This window comes from Astyanax mexicanus, chromosome 8, assembly GCF_023375975.1.
Source record: "Astyanax mexicanus isolate ESR-SI-001 chromosome 8, AstMex3_surface, whole genome shotgun sequence".
NCBI classification, from domain to species: domain Eukaryota; kingdom Metazoa; phylum Chordata; class Actinopteri; order Characiformes; family Acestrorhamphidae; genus Astyanax; species Astyanax mexicanus.
In genome coordinates this window covers 22,626,476-22,645,951 of record NC_064415.1, presented here as the reverse complement: position 1 = coordinate 22,645,951, position 19,476 = coordinate 22,626,476, and positions in this window count along the sequence as shown.

Sequence of the window (19,476 nt, the reverse complement as noted above, 5' to 3'; positions counted from 1 at the left end):
TTTCTCAAGAATGTTTTCTTAATGTATTGCGATTGTTATTTTGCATTGGATGCATTCAAAACATTATCAATCAAAGGCTTTCTTGCTTCTATTAACTTTCTGATTACATTTTTTTTTTTTTGAAAAGCTTGAGAATAATAGTGGAAGTATATTCATCACAACTGAAAAAACAGAACACGATAAAGAGTGCCAGTTCTCATTTACTTCTAAGACGAACTACAAATACTACCGCAATGCAGGCGGATGGACCCCTCTAACTCTCGAACGCTTTCTTGATATTTTGCCAACATCAGCTCCTGCAATTTGTTGAGTTTCCAGCCTCTGTTTACTTTGCTACATTCATTCAACTGTTGGCACTAATCCTCTGCGACTCCGGGCTAAGATTAGGAGTTTTATTCGAGATATTAGTCATGTAAAAATGCACAAAAACAGTGGGTCCTGCATTTGTGTCTCGCCGCACGCTGGAGCGACACGCTGGGTTCTCACGTGTTCACGTGCGCTTCCAGCCCGGCAAATCCCAGATCAGACAGTGATCCTGATAGCGGCTTACACGCATGCGTTACACATTTGAATGTCTGAAAACCAGCGCAAAACTTTATCGCTGACAGGCAGCTAGTGGGATGTCAAGCTCATATCATTCAGCATTATCTACCCAGCAGCTCCTGAAGGCCTCCTGCAGAAGAGAGAGAGAGAGATTGGAAGGGGGATGGGGAAAGAAAATAAAAACAAAACAACAGTAAAAAAAAAAAAAAAAAAAAAAAAACCTCCACAGGTCTCTCCATTTTTTTAAGCTATTCATGTATACAGCATTGACAGGTCCATGGGGAAGTCATCTTTCTTTCATTCTCTCCCTTTCTTCTCCCCCTCCTATTTTTCTTCCCTCTCCACCAAGGGAGGACTGGAGCGAATCTGTCTGAATGTGTTTTAAAGTCGCAGGTAAGGCGGTGAAATTACCTGCTTGGGCTGCACTGCGTGAGCGGGAATTCCCAGTGGTGGTAGGCGCGAGGCGGCCATGTCAATTGTTTGTTTGCATAGAGCGTAGCTCCAGGCAGTACGAGTGCACCTGGGAAGAGGCAGCTACTCATCACTACCCATGAACGACTGCCACGAGGGCTGCCAACCTACTGTAGCGGAGGAGAGTGATGTCAATGGAAATGCCGCGTGACTCCCCAGGAGCTAAATGCAACATGAAACATTAAAACTTAAGATAAAGTGGAGCTGTTTGCAAAAAAAAAAAAAAAAAGACAGGGTTTTTCAGGGGTTTAGAGGTGAAAGCATCTGGTAAAAGCATATGTTTATATTGTGACTCCAAGAACCATTTGAATTGCTAAAAAAAAAGCTTTTAAAGACTTTTAAATTTGTGACGTTTGTGTCAATTGTAAAGTGGTGAAGTTACTGATTGGAGCAAATAGTCTATTTACATTAAATATAAACTTTACATTATGTGCAATTGGAAATGAACTGGTCCCGTGACTTTTGCCATGTAATATTAACATAATTAATAAAAAAAGACTTACAAAAATAATAATTTAGCTCAGAAATACAGTTAGCATGGCCAGTTAGTCGCTAGCCATCTCCATTAACACCAGCAGTCTGTTAGCCTAGCTACCATTGGACAGGTGCATCAAACTAATATAAAAAATGTTCTTGGGTTATGAAAGATAATCCGTTATTTTATTTATTTTAAGAGATTTTAACTTAACTTAATTTAAGATCGGTAAAGCACTTTAAACACCAACACATTTTCCATTTATTACCTTTCTTCTAGAATTGTGCTTTAAAAAAAGAAAAAAATTGGGTGCACCTAACATCTGTGCAGCAGCATCTTAGAAAATGTTCAAATAACCAGTTCAAAAGGTTAGTCTAGAGCCCTGTTCACTGTATGTCAAAAGTCAAAAACTGCAAAAACAGAGATCCAGTGTACTTTATGCTAATGTATAAATTTTCCCAACTTATTTCCATGTGGTTTTCACTGTGCTTCAAATCAAAATGCCTCTGATTGTCTGTTTAGGTGAGGTCATCCTTTCCCCTTATCAGCAGCTCCTTTAATCATAAAATGTTTTTTTTTTTTTTTTTTTTTTTTTGAAGATAGTACCTTCAGTTCTTTTGTCCCCCTGCTCCTCCTTTGGAGACTTAGCAATTATCTAAAACAGTTGTATAGAATATTCATTAGAGAAAGCAGACTGAATGCTGAATATTAAGAGCTTTTCTCCTCTCTTTTTTTGTTTTATTTAAACTCATTTCTAATTGTCAAAGAGAACTGGACTGAATTTCAAACGCAGGTCCCCATCTTAGTATGTAAATACAATTTTACACATCAATGAAAGGTTTGCTCCATTGATTAACCAGCAATGCACTCTCGAAAGGAAACAGCAGAACCTGTGATCGAATTGAATATGAACTGTGAAAGACACCAGACCGTGCTTTTCTGCAAATCTGAGTCAGAAAAAAGCTCTATCACAACTTTTATCTTCCAGTTCACAAATTACAGACTGTTAGAAGCACAGCCTGATTAGAGAGGGCTTTGAGGCTTTTCCAGAAAGCCCCTGGTTCAGCGCAGAAGCTCTCGACAGCCTCTGTGTGTGAGAGTGCATGCTAGTATTGGGGAGGGGGGCTGTCAAAGTCTTGATTTAATCAAGAGCTTAATTTGGCATCATTCCGTCCTGTTCCTGGCATTGCGATAGCCATTGGATGGATTATTTAGATCGGAGGGAAATATTGCACCCCACTCAGCGGCGAGGCACGTCCAAGTGTTGCTTTGAAAGGGATAGCTAACAGTTTGATATAAATCACATTTTATAATTTATTGTAAAACATAAACAGAATTAATCAGTTTCAGGGTCAGAACCGATGACCTGTGCTGTTATTGTTTCTATTGTTTGCAGAATTCAATAATGCTTGTTGTCATCTTGGTGTTCCTGGATGCTTAAGTTTATTGGAGATGTGTAAAACTCCGCCAATCAAGATGAATGTAACAGCAGCACTCACTAGAACTTCATATACATACAGTAGCTCCAGTGTTGGCGCTACCTACATGAATTATTCACATAAAGAACCTGATATCGCAAGAGATAGCAGCTTTAAAGCGATCATGAGTTGTGTTTTCCTCTTTGTTTATTGATCTAAGTTAGGATCTTGTTGCCTAAGAGAAGCTGAAGTGGGCAGAGTTGAAGGACCTCTGATGAGGCTGCTGTTGAATAACTTGCAAAAGCCTGAGCTCAATGATATTGGAGGGAAAGGTCACAGTGAGATATTTCATCTCAAATTGAGATAATTGTCAACTCTACAGTTGCAAGGAAAAGTATGTGAAGCCTTTGGGATTACTTAGATTTCTGCATAAACTGGTCATTAAATGTGTTCTGAACTTCATCTAAGTCACAACAATAGATAAACACAGTCTGCTTAAACTAATACCAGACAAATATATAAACACTGTGTGCACAATTATTAGGCAAGTGAGTATTTTGACCATATTATCATTCTTAGGCATATTTCTTAACTCCAAGCTGGATAAGCATGAATGCTTAATGGATTTAAGCAGAGCAGGTTATGTTTGTCTGTGTAATGAGGGAGGGTGTGGCCTAAGGAGGTCAACACCCTACATCAAGGTGTGCACAATTATTGGCAAAATGGGCCAAAAAGTAATTTAACTGACTCTGAAAAAAGGCAAAAATGACCAAAATCTCTTAGAGGGATGCAACACTCTTGAAATTGCTAAGATATCGGTGCGTGATCACAGAACCATCAACGTTTTGATGCAAATAGTCAACAGGGTCCCAAGAAACGTGTTGAGAAAAAAAGACGCAAATTAACTGCCAAGGATTTGAGAAAAATCAAGCATGAAGCTACCAGAAACCCATTATCTTCCAGTTCTGTCATATTCCAGAACTGGGTCCTACTTTGAGCACTAAGAAGTACAAGATGTTTAGTGCTCAGAGACATGGCAATGGTAAGGAAGGCTGAAGCACGACCACCACTGAACAAGACCCATAAGCTGAAGGGTCTAGAAATATATGAAGACAGATTTTTCAAAGGTTTTCTGGACTGATGGTATGAGAGTGACTCTTGATGGACCAGATAGATGGGCTTGTGGCTGGACCAGTAACAGCACAGTGGTGGTGGTGGGGGGGGGGGGGGGGGGGTTACTGGTATAGGCTGGTATTATTAAAGATGAGCTGGTTGGACCTTTTCAGGTTGAATGGCAACAAAATCAACTACTAAGCCTACTGTTTTTAGAGGACCAACACCTTACTTTTACTTTCTTAAACAATTATGTTTGAGGTTTATTAACATTTTGCATTAACAGAGAACACTGTAGTTGTGTATATTTTTGTATGGTTTTATTGAATGCAACATGTTAACATTCACAGTGCAGGGTGGAAAAAAAGTATGTGAACCCTTAGCCTAATGGCTTTTCTAAGAGCTAATTGGAGTTATGAGTCAGACAACCTGGAATCCAATCAATATACCTGTGATGAGATTGACCAGAACACACTGAATGACCAATTCATGCAGAAATACAAGTAATCCCAAATGGTTCACATTCACATTTTCTTGCACCTGTATACTACACACTATAACATAACAAAGTGTAGCATAATGGTAATACACATGTACAAACCTTTGTAGGCCAGCGGTGCAGTATTAATTGAATAAAGCATTTTGGATCAGATGTATATTATTTTATTTATTCATGAAAAAAACAGCTTTAGTCTTGTCTTGATCAGTCTGTTTTCAGGCACTGGCACGTCTGGTGCTGAAAGCGCTCCTGTTTCTCCCACACTCAGCTCTAACGGGGATTTTCAGTCCTCCAACGACACTACCCAGAACGCACCACACGCTGACTTCACACAGACACCCGATCACATGACGCATCACGATACCCCTGGAACTCCAGAATACTGATTACTATGGCAAGCCAACTAAGCCAAAACGTGTGGGAAAGAAACACCTCCACGCGTAAAAATATCACGTGTCCTCACGTAAAAAAAATCACGTGTACAGGCGGTAAAACTGTTTATATGCACTTCTTGGCATCTAACATCCAATCAGTAAACGCGCCTATGCATACATTTGCATTGTAATAAGGCAGCCTGACAACACATGATGTCATTCAACGTATTGTATTCCATATTCATAAGACACTTACATATATATATATATATATATATATATATATATATATATATATACTGTATATTTGACTATATACAGTATAGCCAAAAACATTCACTTGAATCCCATTCAAATCTTTTAATTCAGGTCTGACTGCTTCTCAAAACAGAAAGAATGGGTTGCTCTCAGGAGCTTAGTGAGTTTCAGTGTGGCACCACAAGTCCAGTCATTGGGCTTAGCCCCTCTGTTCCAGTGAAAGGTACTCTTAATATTTCAGCATTCCAAGGTGTCACGGTCTCGCTCTTTTCCCCTGTGTTTCTCCTGTAATTTTCCGTCACGTGTGTCTAATTTGTAGCTCCGCCCCTCGTTACCTGTCTCCCCAGGTGTTCATTGTTTCATGTTTAGTATAAATAGTACCTGTTAGTCTACGTTTGCGGTCGGTCTTTGCACCTTCCTCTGTCGTTTGTCTCGCCACGTTTGCTATTGTTTGTTCACGGTTTCGTTAGGCTCTATTTATTTCTTGTTTATTTCTAGTTCCCTTTATTTCTTGTATATTTCTAGTTACGTTTCTTGCCTGTTTGTTTCTTTGTTTATTTTGCATATATTTACGTATTTATCCTTTGTATATATTCCCTAACCTTGTTTTGTTCTTATCTGTTTAGCTTAGCTCTGTGTTGGTTTTCCCTGTTTGTTTATGTATATATATATATTTATTCGTTATTCCCCTGTTTGTTTATTCGTTATTTATTAAAGTATTGTTCTTACCCGCTTATAAATCCGCCTCCCGTCTCATCCCCACGTTACACAAGGGACTTTGGAAAATTTCGTATTCTCTACTTTACTGGAGCAGTTTGGGGGCTACCCCTACCTGTTCCAACATGAATGATCAAAATAAATATCCTTTATTATCAATCTTAAATGAATTATAATTTTCCATTTTTTTTCTTTTTTTATTTGTGCATGGAACATTTTAATCCAATCTTGGTCCCTACTGTACATGATAAAAGTCCCGGCCTTGCATATCTGCTGATATTGATATTAGTTAGATACCATCTTTTTCCCTGATGAGAGCCAGTTTCATCATAACGTTCTTGGTGATCTTTGCGATGGCACTTGAGGATACTTTCAAATTGTTTCAGATTGTCTGACCTTGATGATTTTTGTCTTTACTTACTTAAGTCATTTTTGCCATAACCTGGATTAGAACATTACTCAAATAGGCCTATTCACTGTATACCTGTAACTCTACCTCTTCACAACTTTACAACTGATGCTCTCAAACACATTAAGAGACAAGAAATTAAAGTAAGTAATTAATTTTTGATAAGTTCAGCACAGCTGTTGACTAAAAAAGCCATTACAGGTGACTCTATTTCATAAAGCAGCCAAGTTTGAAAAATCTAATCTACAATGCATAACATTTTAAAATCATGAAAAAACAGTGAATTTAAGATGATCCAAACTTTTAATGGTAATGTATATAACTTAATTCATTAAAAACAAAACAAAAAAAAAACAAAGAACCCTGTCATTAGCTGTAATTGGTCAAGACAATCACAGCACATAATGAGTGAGTGTTTAGAGGCTCATTTAAAACTAAAAAATTAAAAACTAAAAAACTGAAGCATATCGTCTCTGTCCAATGAAAAACACTTATCTCCAAAACAGCAACTTTACAGGAGAAAGAAAAAAACTTGTAAACTTTCAATGGAAGTCAATGTAAAAAAAGTTTTTTTCAGGTCATTTTGAAGAGTTTCTTTGGTCCGTTCATCAAGAAACTTTGGCACAATGTAAGGGACAGTTTGTCTGTTCAAATTATGTAGTAAACTAAAAATCCACAAAAATGGAGATAAGTGTTTTCATTGGACAGTGCAATATACTCAAGGAAGTTTTACAAGTATTACAAGTAAGGAATGTTTTCCAGCACTACTCTGCTGCATTCCTTTATAGCTGTTCATCAGAGCTAGAAAGCTTAAACACTCTTCGATTTTTGTCCCTCACTCCCTAAATCTCGACATCCCTAGAAAACCCCCGAGAGCTTGTTTTGAATCGATAGAACCGCGCATCCCTGGGGAGAGAATTCACCCCACACCCAATCAGCTGGGAACTACAGCCCAACAACATCCTGCTTCACTCGGCTAGCTATGAAAATATGACAACTCCCACGCTAGCTTCCAGGAGCCTTGCTGAGCTATAATTGAGCCACTGTTTCTATCGAGTCTTTTACTGTAGTCGAAGTGAACAACCCTGTGTACTGCTGAGACATTTAATTACAGTTGTTCAGTTTCTCCACTTTTCTCATATACAGTATATCATTGCCCTTTATACCCGGAGCTGCTTCTGTTGCTTAGCTAAACTGTTTTGCAGCAGATATACAAAGTGAAAAAAAAAACATTACCTATAAGTTGAACTAATAAAGGATTATCTTATCCTAGCTTCAAATGTGATTCAAAATAGCTTCAAATATATTTAGCAAAGTATTTGGTACTTAACCTACTGCAGAAAAGCCTTGGCCTTAACATAATATTATAAACATGCTAATATAAATTGGCAGTAGCACTATTTGAATGTTGAAGAATGTTGGATCTACTCATTACTTTTTAGTGTTAAGTCCTTTTTTATGTGAAACTTTAACTGATGGAGTTTTTCGGGGTTTAATGGCCTTAATAACTTTTGATCAGCTGATGAACAGCTTATTTTAGTTAAATTGTTGTTTTCAATAAATTAGCTTCTCTTTCTAGCTTAATTTTATCCTAATGTATTGTTTGCTTCCATTTTTTTCCTCTTAGCATTGCAAAGCTCTACTTACAGTAGTACAGTATGTAAGATTCAATAGTGCAAAATACACAATATTGCAAAATTCTTCCCAATAGTTTAAACTGATATTACGATTTTGATCAGGAGTGTGTTTATGACACAATTAGGCATTAGTAAGATGTAAAAACTGCAATTTTAAGTTCAATGAACCATAAAACTAAAAAATGTGTATTATTATGTTATGTTTATTTTATGTATTATGTGTATTATTTTACTATTTTAGCGATCTATAGCGCACTGATCAATTACTGATCACCAAACATTAACATGCCCATGTGGGGCATGTATGGATCTCCTAATTATGAATATGAAAGCTTTGTCTATGGGTTCCATGTGGGCCATATATGTTATGGTTGAATCAACATTGAATCAACTATTGATTAAAAAAAAAAAAGTGAATCAGTGTTGACATGGCAACGTTGTTTCAACGTCATACATTCAACCTTTAATAAACCAGAGCTCACTAAAATTTGAAAATCCTCTGGTTAACAAAATGTTAACAATAAACTTACATCACTGTAGTAAAGCTGAGTATAAAGTTACCCACCCATACCAATCTGATTACTGAATATCTAATCTCAAAAACACTTCAACAGTAAAACTATTAGAACATGAACATGATGTTAAATTAAATAAAGCAGTTACTGCAAATAGAATAAAACACTTTTTCTTTGCTTCATCCAACCGTTTTTTTTTTAAATGATATGGTGATGGAATGTAAAATACTGATTCAAAAGGCAAAAGGTTGAGGACATTATGTTGATTCAACGTTTAAATTTTAACATTAGCACAACCATTGAAAATCAAACATTGATTCAACATTAAAAGTTTAACATTAGCACAACCATTGAAAATTAAATGTTGATTCAACATTGTTTCAACATTGAAACAACAACATACATTACTTCAGTCATATTTCAACCACGTTTCAACGTTGAAGTGCCAGATGGGCAGTACCAACCCACTCAATGCCAATGCCCACCTGGAAACACCTAGCCTGCATTGTATATGAGCCCGACTTAAAGTTATCTCCAGGTTACAATGATTCCTGCAACAAACACAGTTGAGTTAACATGACTCAGTGCTTAAAATGATAAAAAAGGAAAAGTTTTTTGTTGTTGAAATACTGCAAAGCTTGCAGTATTGGTGTTTGTTAGCTCAGCAGCCCGTGAGAAGATAGTCTTCTCGTGTCTGGATGTTTTGGCACTAGGTGTTCTGTAGCAGCTGCCAGATGGCAGAAGTTCAAACAGGCTTGTGTCTTGGGTGTGAGGGGTCCTCTGTGATTCCCTCTGCTCGTTTCCTGACATGGGTAAAGTACAGGTTCTCAAGGGATGGCAGGTTGGTGTCGATGATCCGCTCTGCAGTCCTGACTATCCTCTGAGTCTGAATTTGTCATGCTGGGTGGCAAAGACAACCCAGACTGTGATCGAAGAGAAATACCAGATAAATGTCTGCTCTTAAATAACCCATGCCTGACTGTTGGTACCAGTTGTGCTAGGTATGCTAGCAGGCTGTTAGATAGCTATATGGGCAATATTAGCTAACTATATTCACATTAATTGCTTTTTTCCATTTTCTCCCTAGTTTACATGGCCAATTACCCAACCCACTCATTAGGACTACTCTTATCACTTGTAATGCCCCAACACCAGGAGGGTGAAGACTAACACATGCCTCCTCCGATACATGTGAAGTCAGCCACCGCCTCTTTTCAAACTCTTTGCTGAGTAGCATCACAGCGCACTCGGAGGAAAGCGCAGCGACTCAGATCCAATACATCAGCTCACAGACACCTTGTGCTGATCGACATCACCCTTTGGAGTGATGTAGGTTGAAAGTGCCATCTACCCACCCAGACAGAGCAAGACCAATTGTGCTCCTTCAGGGCTCTGGTAGCTGATGGCAAGCTGCATGACCTGGATTTGAAGCAGCAATCTCCTAATCATAGTGGCAGTGCTTAGTCCTTTGGACCGCTCGGAGCCTCCAATTGCTGTAAACTTGCATATTAATCAATACCCAATACCGGTCTAATATCATTGTTGAATTAATAATCCATTAAACATACCAAAAGAAAGAGAATTAGGAAATTATGATGGACTCAAACATTACTACATTTTTTTTACATGGAATAACTACATATAGACAAATACTAACAATATTTTGTCATGGCAGAGCTTGCCAGACATTACCAGATTATGGTACCAGTCAAAAGTTTGGACAAACCTTCCAATTTAATGTTTTTTATTATATTTTATTTTTTTATACATTGTAAATGAATACCAAAGTCATCCATACTGTGAAGGAACACACAAGGAATCATAAGGTAGTAATTTCAAAATCATTTAGGTGGCTTTTATCTGGGGTGCTGTTTTAAGTCTTTTTGAGGCTGGTAGCTCTGGTAAACTTACCTGGTGCAACAGAGGTAACTCTTGCTCTTCCTTTTTTGGGGCCTTTCCTAATGAGAGGCAGTTTCATCATATTATTTGATGGTCTTTTCAACTGCACTTGAGGATTCTTAAAGTCATTTTTTTCTTTACTTAGTTGAGCAGTTCTTGCCATAATATGGATTAGAATATTATTCAAATTGAGATATTCACGGTATACCAACCAACTCTACCTCTTCACAACTTTACAACTGATGTTTTTAAACACATTACGAGGCAAGAAATTCAAGCAATTAAATATATTTCTAATTAACACGTTCAGCACAGCTGTTAATTCAAACTTATTGCAGGTGAATACCTCATAAAGCTGACTGAGAAAATCCAGCCAAGATGTGTAAAGCTACCATCAAACAAGAGGTGCTACTTTCAGGAATCTAATATATATTTATTTAAAAAATCTGGTTTAACACTTTTTGTTTAATAAATAAGTCCATATGTTTTTCTTTATAGTTTTGATGGCTTTAGTATTAATTCACAATGCATAAATGTTTTAAATAATAAACAAAAAACACAGAATTTAAGACCTGTCCAAACTTTTGACTGGTATGACATATGTAGAGTTAATTTGCCTGTGTTAAATCATCACTTGGAGTGTGCATTTAAATTTACTGTGTGTACAGAACTAAATCTCTGTGGTGAGGGATTTAATTGGATTTTTTTTTTCTGAGCTGGATTTCTTGCTGATATTTGTTGACAGGTCAGTGGCAGACAGGTTCATTTCAACTGTTTGCTATGATATGATGTCTATAGGTTACTTTAGCTCTATGAAGTGGCTAGTACCAACCAATCACAGTTAAAGAAAGGGTAACTATTCAACCAGCAACATGGTTAAACATTCCCAAGGCTTAATTATGTGTGTGGGGATTCAGATTCAATCCCACAGACAAAAATGGCTACGTCTTGTGAATTCTATATGCTTTAATGGGTCAGAGCTCTTGTGGAGGCCAGAGGGGGACCTTCACAATATTATGGAGGTAGTTTTAATGTTCTGGCTGTGTTACTAGACTGCATTAAAATGGGCTTCAACATAAAACTACAAGAACCTATTCAAAGTCTCACACTGGGTTGAGCACGGTCCATTATTGTGGAAATGATAGCAATTCATAGCAGACGTAGCCTCGGTACATTAGCCTAGTTGTTAGCCTCCCCTCACACTGTGGTGTATCAGTGCGTGAGTTTGCCATCACGGCCTCTCGGCAGGTAATTGGTGTCTGTGTGGTGCCGTGGCATTCTGGGAATAATCTGTTCCTGCACAATGAGCACCTGTGTAATTAACTGTAACAGGGCAGTGATTTGAATAGCGGGGTGGTTCGGAACTTCGTAGACCTTTCCTTTTCTCTGAAAGTGTTCTTCTTCTCTCTTCTTCTTTTTTTTCCCCCGCTCTTAGTGTCATTTATCATAGTGCAGCTCTTGATAAGCTACACAAAGCTCCTGATTTAGATACGTAGGTGACTTGACTAGCTGCGAAGGCGAGTAAAAGCGAGGAAAGATCAATATGCGTCCTAGCATCCCGTTTCTGTCGCCACTTATAGATTTCTCGGCAGCAGATTAATATGCTCTGCAGACGGTCGCATGCATCCACTTTCTCGCAATATCTGATTAACCTCCTTCACCACATTCTGTTTCTCTCCTTTCGGAGCCCGCAGCTGTGCTCTGAAGAGGATGACACAATAATTGGATTGTGGGTTTCAACATACAGCTATTTTGCACGTGAACCCGCGCTACACCGGCGAGGGCTGTATTCCTTGCCTATTGTTGTTATTGATTATAGTTTAGCAGTCAGAAGGACCTGCTTTTTTTTTCACGCACTACTTCTGCAATTTTCAGGAAACTGCTGCTTTTGAGGCCAGTGTGGAAAGTATTGATTTTGTTGCTCCAACACAACAAAGCCAAAAAAAAAAAGAAACAGATTCCACAAGTGCTCTGACAGACCAGGAGTAAAGGAAATATGACTCATCAGCTTTACTCATGAAGAGGGATTATGGGGGGGGGGGGGGGGGGGTGGGGGTAAACAGTGAGATATAGTTTTCATAGAAACATCCTAAACAATTTCCGACTGTTACCGCAGTGGGAAAATAGATAGTGTCAATAGAAGCAGAAAATACACCACTTATTATGATTGTCTGTGGTGTCTATGGAACACTTACCTGTATCTCCGCATACCAACAAAGATAGAGTATGATCTGAGGGGAAAACGATAGTGTCCAATGGTGTACAACACCAGTCAAAAGTTAGGACACAACCTAAATTCTGTGGTTTTTCATTATTTTAAAAAAGTCCCCCAAACTATGAAGAAAAACATATGCAATTATTTTTTTAACTGCACTTGAGGATTCTTAAAGTATTCTTTTTTCTTTACATAGTTGAGTAGTTCTTGCCATAATATTGACTATATACCAACTCTACCTCTTCACAACTTTACAACTGATGCTCTCAAACACATTAAAAGGCAAGATATTCAAGTAATTTAATATGTTTAAGTAACAAGTTCAGCCCAGCTGTTAAGTCAAACCCATTCCAGGTGAATATCTTATAAAGGTGACTGAGAAAATCCAGCCAAGATGTGCAAAGCTGTCATCAAGCGTGAGATACCTACTTTGAAGAATCTAATATTTATCAAAATAATATTCTGAAATGTTTAACACGTATTGTTTAATAGACATGGCCATATGTTTTTCTTTATAGTTTGGATGATTTTAGTATTAATCTACAATGCAGAAATGTTTAAAATAATACCCAAAAAACACTTCCTTGTTTTTTTTTTTTCTGAGCTGGATTACTTGCTGAAATTTGTCGACAGATTAATCGCGGACAGCGTAATTCCTGTTGTTTGCTATTATATGATGCTTATAGGTTACTCTAACTCAGAATATGTTTTAAATAACAAGTCTTGTAGTGTATTATGTAGTATGCAGTAGTAGGTAGTAGTAGGTTTTTTTAAATATTAAAAAAAGTCACCCAAACTATGAAAAGAAAAAAAAACACATGGAATTATTTAGTGAACAAAAATAGTGACATACCAAACCAAAATATGTTTTACATTTTAGATTTTTCAAAGTAGAACCTTTTACTTAGATGACAGCTTGGCACTTCTTGGCTGATTTTTTTTCAGTCAGCTTTATGAGTCACCTGGAATTCAGGCTTTCAGTTAACAGCTGTGCTGAACTTGTTATTAATCACTTGAATTTCTCTCTTATTAATGTGTTTGAGAGCATCAGTTGAAAAGTTGTGAAGAGGTAGAGTTACAGGTTTACAGTGAATAACTCTATTTGAGTAATGTCGAATCCATATTATGGCAAGAACTATTCAACTATGTAAAGAAATAAAATACTTTAAGAAATGAAGGTCAGTCAATAACAACTTAGAATTTTAGGAATTCTGAAAGTATCCTCAAGTGCAGATGCATAGACCATCCAATTGTTATGATGAAACTGGCTCTCATCAGGACTGCCCCAAGAAAGGAAGAGCAAGAGTTACTTCTGTTGTATAGGATGAGGTTATCAGAGTTACCAGCCTCAGAAACCACAAGTTAACAGCACTCCAGATAAGAGCTCAACTAAACGCTTCACATAGTATTTTGGTTTGTTTACCACTTTTCAGTTACTACAGGATTCCTTTTGTGTTCCTTCATATTCTGGGTGACTTCTGGATTTTATTTTTTTTTTAATGCACAAGGAAGGAGATAAACGCGCTGTAGAGTGGATATACCGACAATACTCGGTATTACAGGTGAAGTGGAGTGAGGGGTTTATATAGGCCAGTGAGCAGGTGTTTAGTATTCAGGTGATCCTGGAGGCTTCCTGGTGGTGCAGTGTGCAGTGTCATGTGATCGTGAGAATCAGTGAGTGTGTGGTGCATTCTGGCCATCGTAGTCTGGAGAATGAAGTTTGCAGGTAGAGCTGAATGTGGGAGAGAGAGGAACGGTTTTAGCGCCAGGCGTCACACTTGGAAATCATTTGTAAATATGTAAATAATTGCAGGTTTGATTCATTAGGTCACTAGGTGTGCTTTCCTTGCTTCTTTGAGACATATTTTAGGTAGTGTACCTCTTGGTGAAAGACTGATCTACAAGCATGCGTTAAATGAACCTTAGATCGCATCATTTTCAAAGCAGTAACTCAAGGCCAAAGCAAATTAATTGGGACTCGAGTAGTTTGAACAATTAGCATTTAAATCACACTAGTCTTGCCATTTCTAGGTATTTGTGGGGATACTGTATATCTCTATCTCTCCACTGGGAAGTATAATATAACCAAAGAGCATAGATTTAGGAACTGACTAATAAGCCAAGTTACACATACTGTATATAACCAATGCCTTTTCTAAAAGACTCCTTGTAATAACTTGTCTTTTTCAATCATATATATCATGCCGACTATATCATGTCAACACACCTCAATGTATCTTAATTCTCCCTCAGATTTTCTTTTTACCGTGGGCCATTTCTGGGGGGAAAAGTTGTCGTTGTATAAAGCTGTAATTAAATTTGTACTCGCTCCCCGGAGTAAGTTGATATTCTGAATTCATTTTTTTATGGATGGGGAAATTGAGACTAAATGTTAATCGCTGGAATTCTCATTACAGTTTACCTGATGAAAAGCAACTGGGGACGTTCGGGAAAATTAAGCACATGTTTATTGAACAAACAGGAAGCCCCACAACTTGTGCAATCATGCCATGTTCAATCCTGTCTCTCCTTCATTTGTACAACATATGCTGCGAGTAATTATCGACAAACCACCAAGTTTTCTGCCTCCTCGTCTTTGATGCAAAGCGCTCACGTCTGCAGCTCGGTGGCGAGATAGCCCCATGGTAATATAATTTTTTTTTTTATTTGACTGCCGCACTGCAGTAGCTGAAATTAATTACGTCGCTGTTCAGTTAAATATACTTCACTGCCTCCATTGTGGGAACAACATTCAGCAGCGCGCTGAAACTCCATTCAGAGAAGTGTTTGCCTGCTAAGTCGTGTATCTTCTCTCGAGATCGTGCTCTGCCCTGATGAATAGGTGATTCTTGTTTACTGGGGTTGCCCGATTTCCAGCATTGTGAAGCAGTTGACTCGATATGATTCCGACGCACAGCACTTACTGTTGCGTAGTTGGGTGATGCGAGCAGAAATACAAGAATAAAGCTTTTCCTCAGTGTGAAATTTAATTACAACTCGTCCTTTGCGTTTGTGTTCCAAAGAAAGTGTGAAGAAACATTCTAATTATTACTGAATACTTTTTTCAAACAATCGACCATGCTGCTGGAAATCACTCTCCCAGTGATGGAAAGCAGGAAGGGATTCACAGAACTGAGCGAACAACAGTAAAGTAAAAAAAAAAACTCGTTGCATTTGAAGCCGCCAAGAAGACAGAAATAAAGGAAATGGCGCTAGGCAACGTATAAAAAGGATATCTTTACAAAGGCACCCGGACTGGAGATGCATACAATAAATGTTCCAAAACACGTTGGAAAAAGTAGAAGAAGAAAAAGAAATTCATTTAAAATTTGAATCAACAAAGGCTGTTTGTTCATTTCATAAGATTTAATGCAGCTGATTCAAAGTGAAACAAAATAAAAGATAGAAAAAGTTCTATCTTTGTGTGGAATGGATGCTACTGTCTCTTCTTTCATCTGAAACAATAATTTGAATTTGTTTTTAACTAAAAACTCTCAAAGCATCAATCTTAAAATGTCATTGACACCAAAGCAGATCTACATGTAGGTGTTTATATTTATTCAGGCTTCAAATTGAGTTTAAATTTCAAACAATAATTTGTCTAAAATTGGATTACATAAAGGTAATGTAGACAACACTTCAATAGCTACAGTAAACGAGGGAATGCTAGTTAACTTAGCCCTAGCTGTGGCCTATATATACTGTACACTCATCAACTGTCAATCCTGATGCTGCCAGTCTGCCTGCTCTGGACTCAATACTAGTCAACACAGACTCCACTTCCCAGCATGCACTCACACCGGATTTTCATGTCTCAGTTGATCATGCTAGGGTGTTCCTGCTCACCCAGATACTAAATGGTTTCACCTGTCTCTTCTAGTATAAATACCCCTCAGCCAGCTTGAATCTATTTATCTAGCTCTTCTACAACATTTTTTGCCTTCACCTCTTTATTGTTGATTCCGTTGCTGACTGTTTTTGTATTTTTGCCTACTCTTTTGCCTTTGCCCTCTCCTTTTTATTTTTTATCGAATTTATCGTGTACGACCCTGTTTGTGCTGCCATTTTGCTATTGACCCTGCCTGTCCCTAACTACTCTATAAGCCTAGCTCCTGCATGATTTGTATCTGCGAGTATCTGTTGTGTGTCTGGCCAGCATGACATCATCATAAAATAGTTGCATCCAGAAGGAAATGCATAATTATGTTCAATTTAAATTAAAAATTATATTTTTGCACAATAAAAAAAAAAAAAAAAACTAAAACTTAAGAAACAAAAAGTAAATGCCATAATATGCATTGTGGGCAGAATCTAAAAATGGTATGAGCTTATCTATAGCCTCTATCTCTATTTCCTTTATTTAAATCTCAATAATATAACATATACATCATTTTGGTAAAATAGTTCAACATTAATGCACAACACAAAAGCAAAAACTGTGAATGTGTTTATACAATAAAAAAGTTACAATACATTTGTCAAATGATCTTATAAAAATCTTTTTTGTTTTGTTTTATAGATTAACAATTTTGACCATCATTCCACAATTTTGTCTCCCTTAATCCCATTGAAAATTAAACTCTCCAAAAGAGAAATTTAGTTATATAAAGAGACTGAGATGAGTTGTATATGAATGGATCTCTGAATTTGGATGACCATTTTGGATTTGGGTTAAAATGTGATTTTAAATGAACTTGTATTGATGTATCTCAGTCTGACTGCTCTGGCTTCTCAAATCAGATTTTATTGTGTCTTTTGCTTCACTCACAGCCCAACAAACAACAAGCACGTCAAATCCAGCATCCTATTCAGATACAGAATGTTTGTGATGTTCAGACATGCAAATCTGCTCTGATCAGGTGCAAACAATTTGCACACTCATCTCAACAGATCTGGTTCGAAAAACAAATCCGATTTGCCCACAGTATAAACATAGCATTAAAAGGTCTTGGGTCAATATTGGAGGAATCTGACTGCGGCCCCCGGGCTGCCACTTTACACCAGTGTCCAGATCAACAGACGTGAAGGTCAAGAGAATATCAGTCCAATTACAAGCAAGTCCAACTCGTGTTCTATATGGAGTATTGAACTTCTCTCTGTGTCTGAAGTGTCACAAATTATTAAAAGGTCCCTCTGTTTCACACCCTCTCATCCAAACCTTTATATGTCATAGTCCAGTGAAGAATGTCAAGCTCCCCCCTTTTCGCTAGAAGTGGTGGGCCTTTCCACGGCGCACCAGGGGAAAACCAGGACAGAGCTAATTAGCCAGTGTCATCAGCTGACATTCTAATCACATGGTTGGAGTAATTACCCCAGTTAAAGATTTCTCGGCGTATCACTGTGATGTGACGTGGATAGGGGTCTGAAATGAGGCTCTTTAAATACATTTGGATGTCTCTTTACTCTGATTCATTTTTCATTTTCAGGCCCAAGGGGCATTGTAATTTGAGGACACATCACTGAGATCCTCTCACACAGTGAAAGTTGAGCTTCTCTTTGATTTAAAAAGATGTTTAAAAATAGTTATAGACTCGTTTTAGAGATCATAGCTGGGTATTGTAAAAAAAAAAAGGTCTAGAGAACTGCTTTACTGTGGCTTCAGAGTTTTTCGTCATTTGCATGACATTTCAGGTCATACAGTACCAGTCAAAAGTTTTGATGCACCTTCGCATCAAATGTACTTTATTTTCTACATTGTACATTAATGTTGGAGTCATCCAGACTATAACGGAACACATATATAAGGAATTTAAGTTCTCTTATATGGGGTGCTGTAAACTTGTGTTTTCTAAGGTTGGTAACTCTGATGAACTTTTCCTGTGAAACAGAGGTAACTCTTGGTCTTACTTTTCTGGGGCACTCCTGATGAGAGGCAGGTTCATCATGACGGTTTTGATGGTCTTTGGGACTGTACTTGAGGATACTTTCAAAGATCTTGAAATTCTTCGGATTGAATAACCTTAATTTCCTCTTAAAGTCATTTTTCCCTTACATAGTGGTCATACTTTTGAAGAATCTACAATATAAAACATATACTGTTTTACTGCTGGATTAGCATTAGCCACTAACTGTGCTAAACACTATTTTTTTCACCATTCAGAGGTGAGTATTATGGGTCTGTAGCCTGTGTGTTTACGGTGTTAAAACAAGCTATCTCCCTGGCTTACCGGAACACTTAGGGTTCCTAAGTGAAGCGCTGTTGGACGGCATTAGTTGCTAACTGCAGCAAGCACTAGCAGTTAGCCATTAATGCTAATGCTAATGCAAGACTTAATGGAAATCTGGAAATCTAAGCTTACTGGAGCACTTTACTTGCCTAAATAAACTGTTTTCAGGAGAGAAATCTGTGTAGATTAACATTAAAGTGCTCACTTGACTTTAATTATTATTATATATTTTTTTAAGAATTACAGTTTGGTTTACCTTGCTTAGCTTTACTGGTCTCACTACGAGACCTGCTCTTTTACATGGAAAACATGGCATCACCCCTGTTCCTTACTAGTGTCATATAATTACTAATAACTGGTTTGTTTAACTTTTTTTGTTTACTTAATAATAAAAAAAATCTTCATAGTGTGGATGACTTTAGTATTAATCTTCAATGCAAGAAAATTGTAAACTAATGAAAAAAATGACTGGTGCTGTATGTTCATTAAAATACATGTGGTGAGGTTTAAGTAAAACTCTACAGCATGGTTTACATAAATGTACAGAAGTAAATATACTAAATATAACAAAAAAAAATTCTTAATATACAGAAATATACAGAAACAGGAATGTCCTATGAAAATAACACTGCAGTATTTAAAAATGTATTATTCAAACAAACAAAAAAGAGATTTTACAATTTTACACAGTTATATAGGGGCAGTTTAGATTTTTTAGGTGTTATTTTCCATCACAATGATATGATATTATATAATAAAGTGTGCA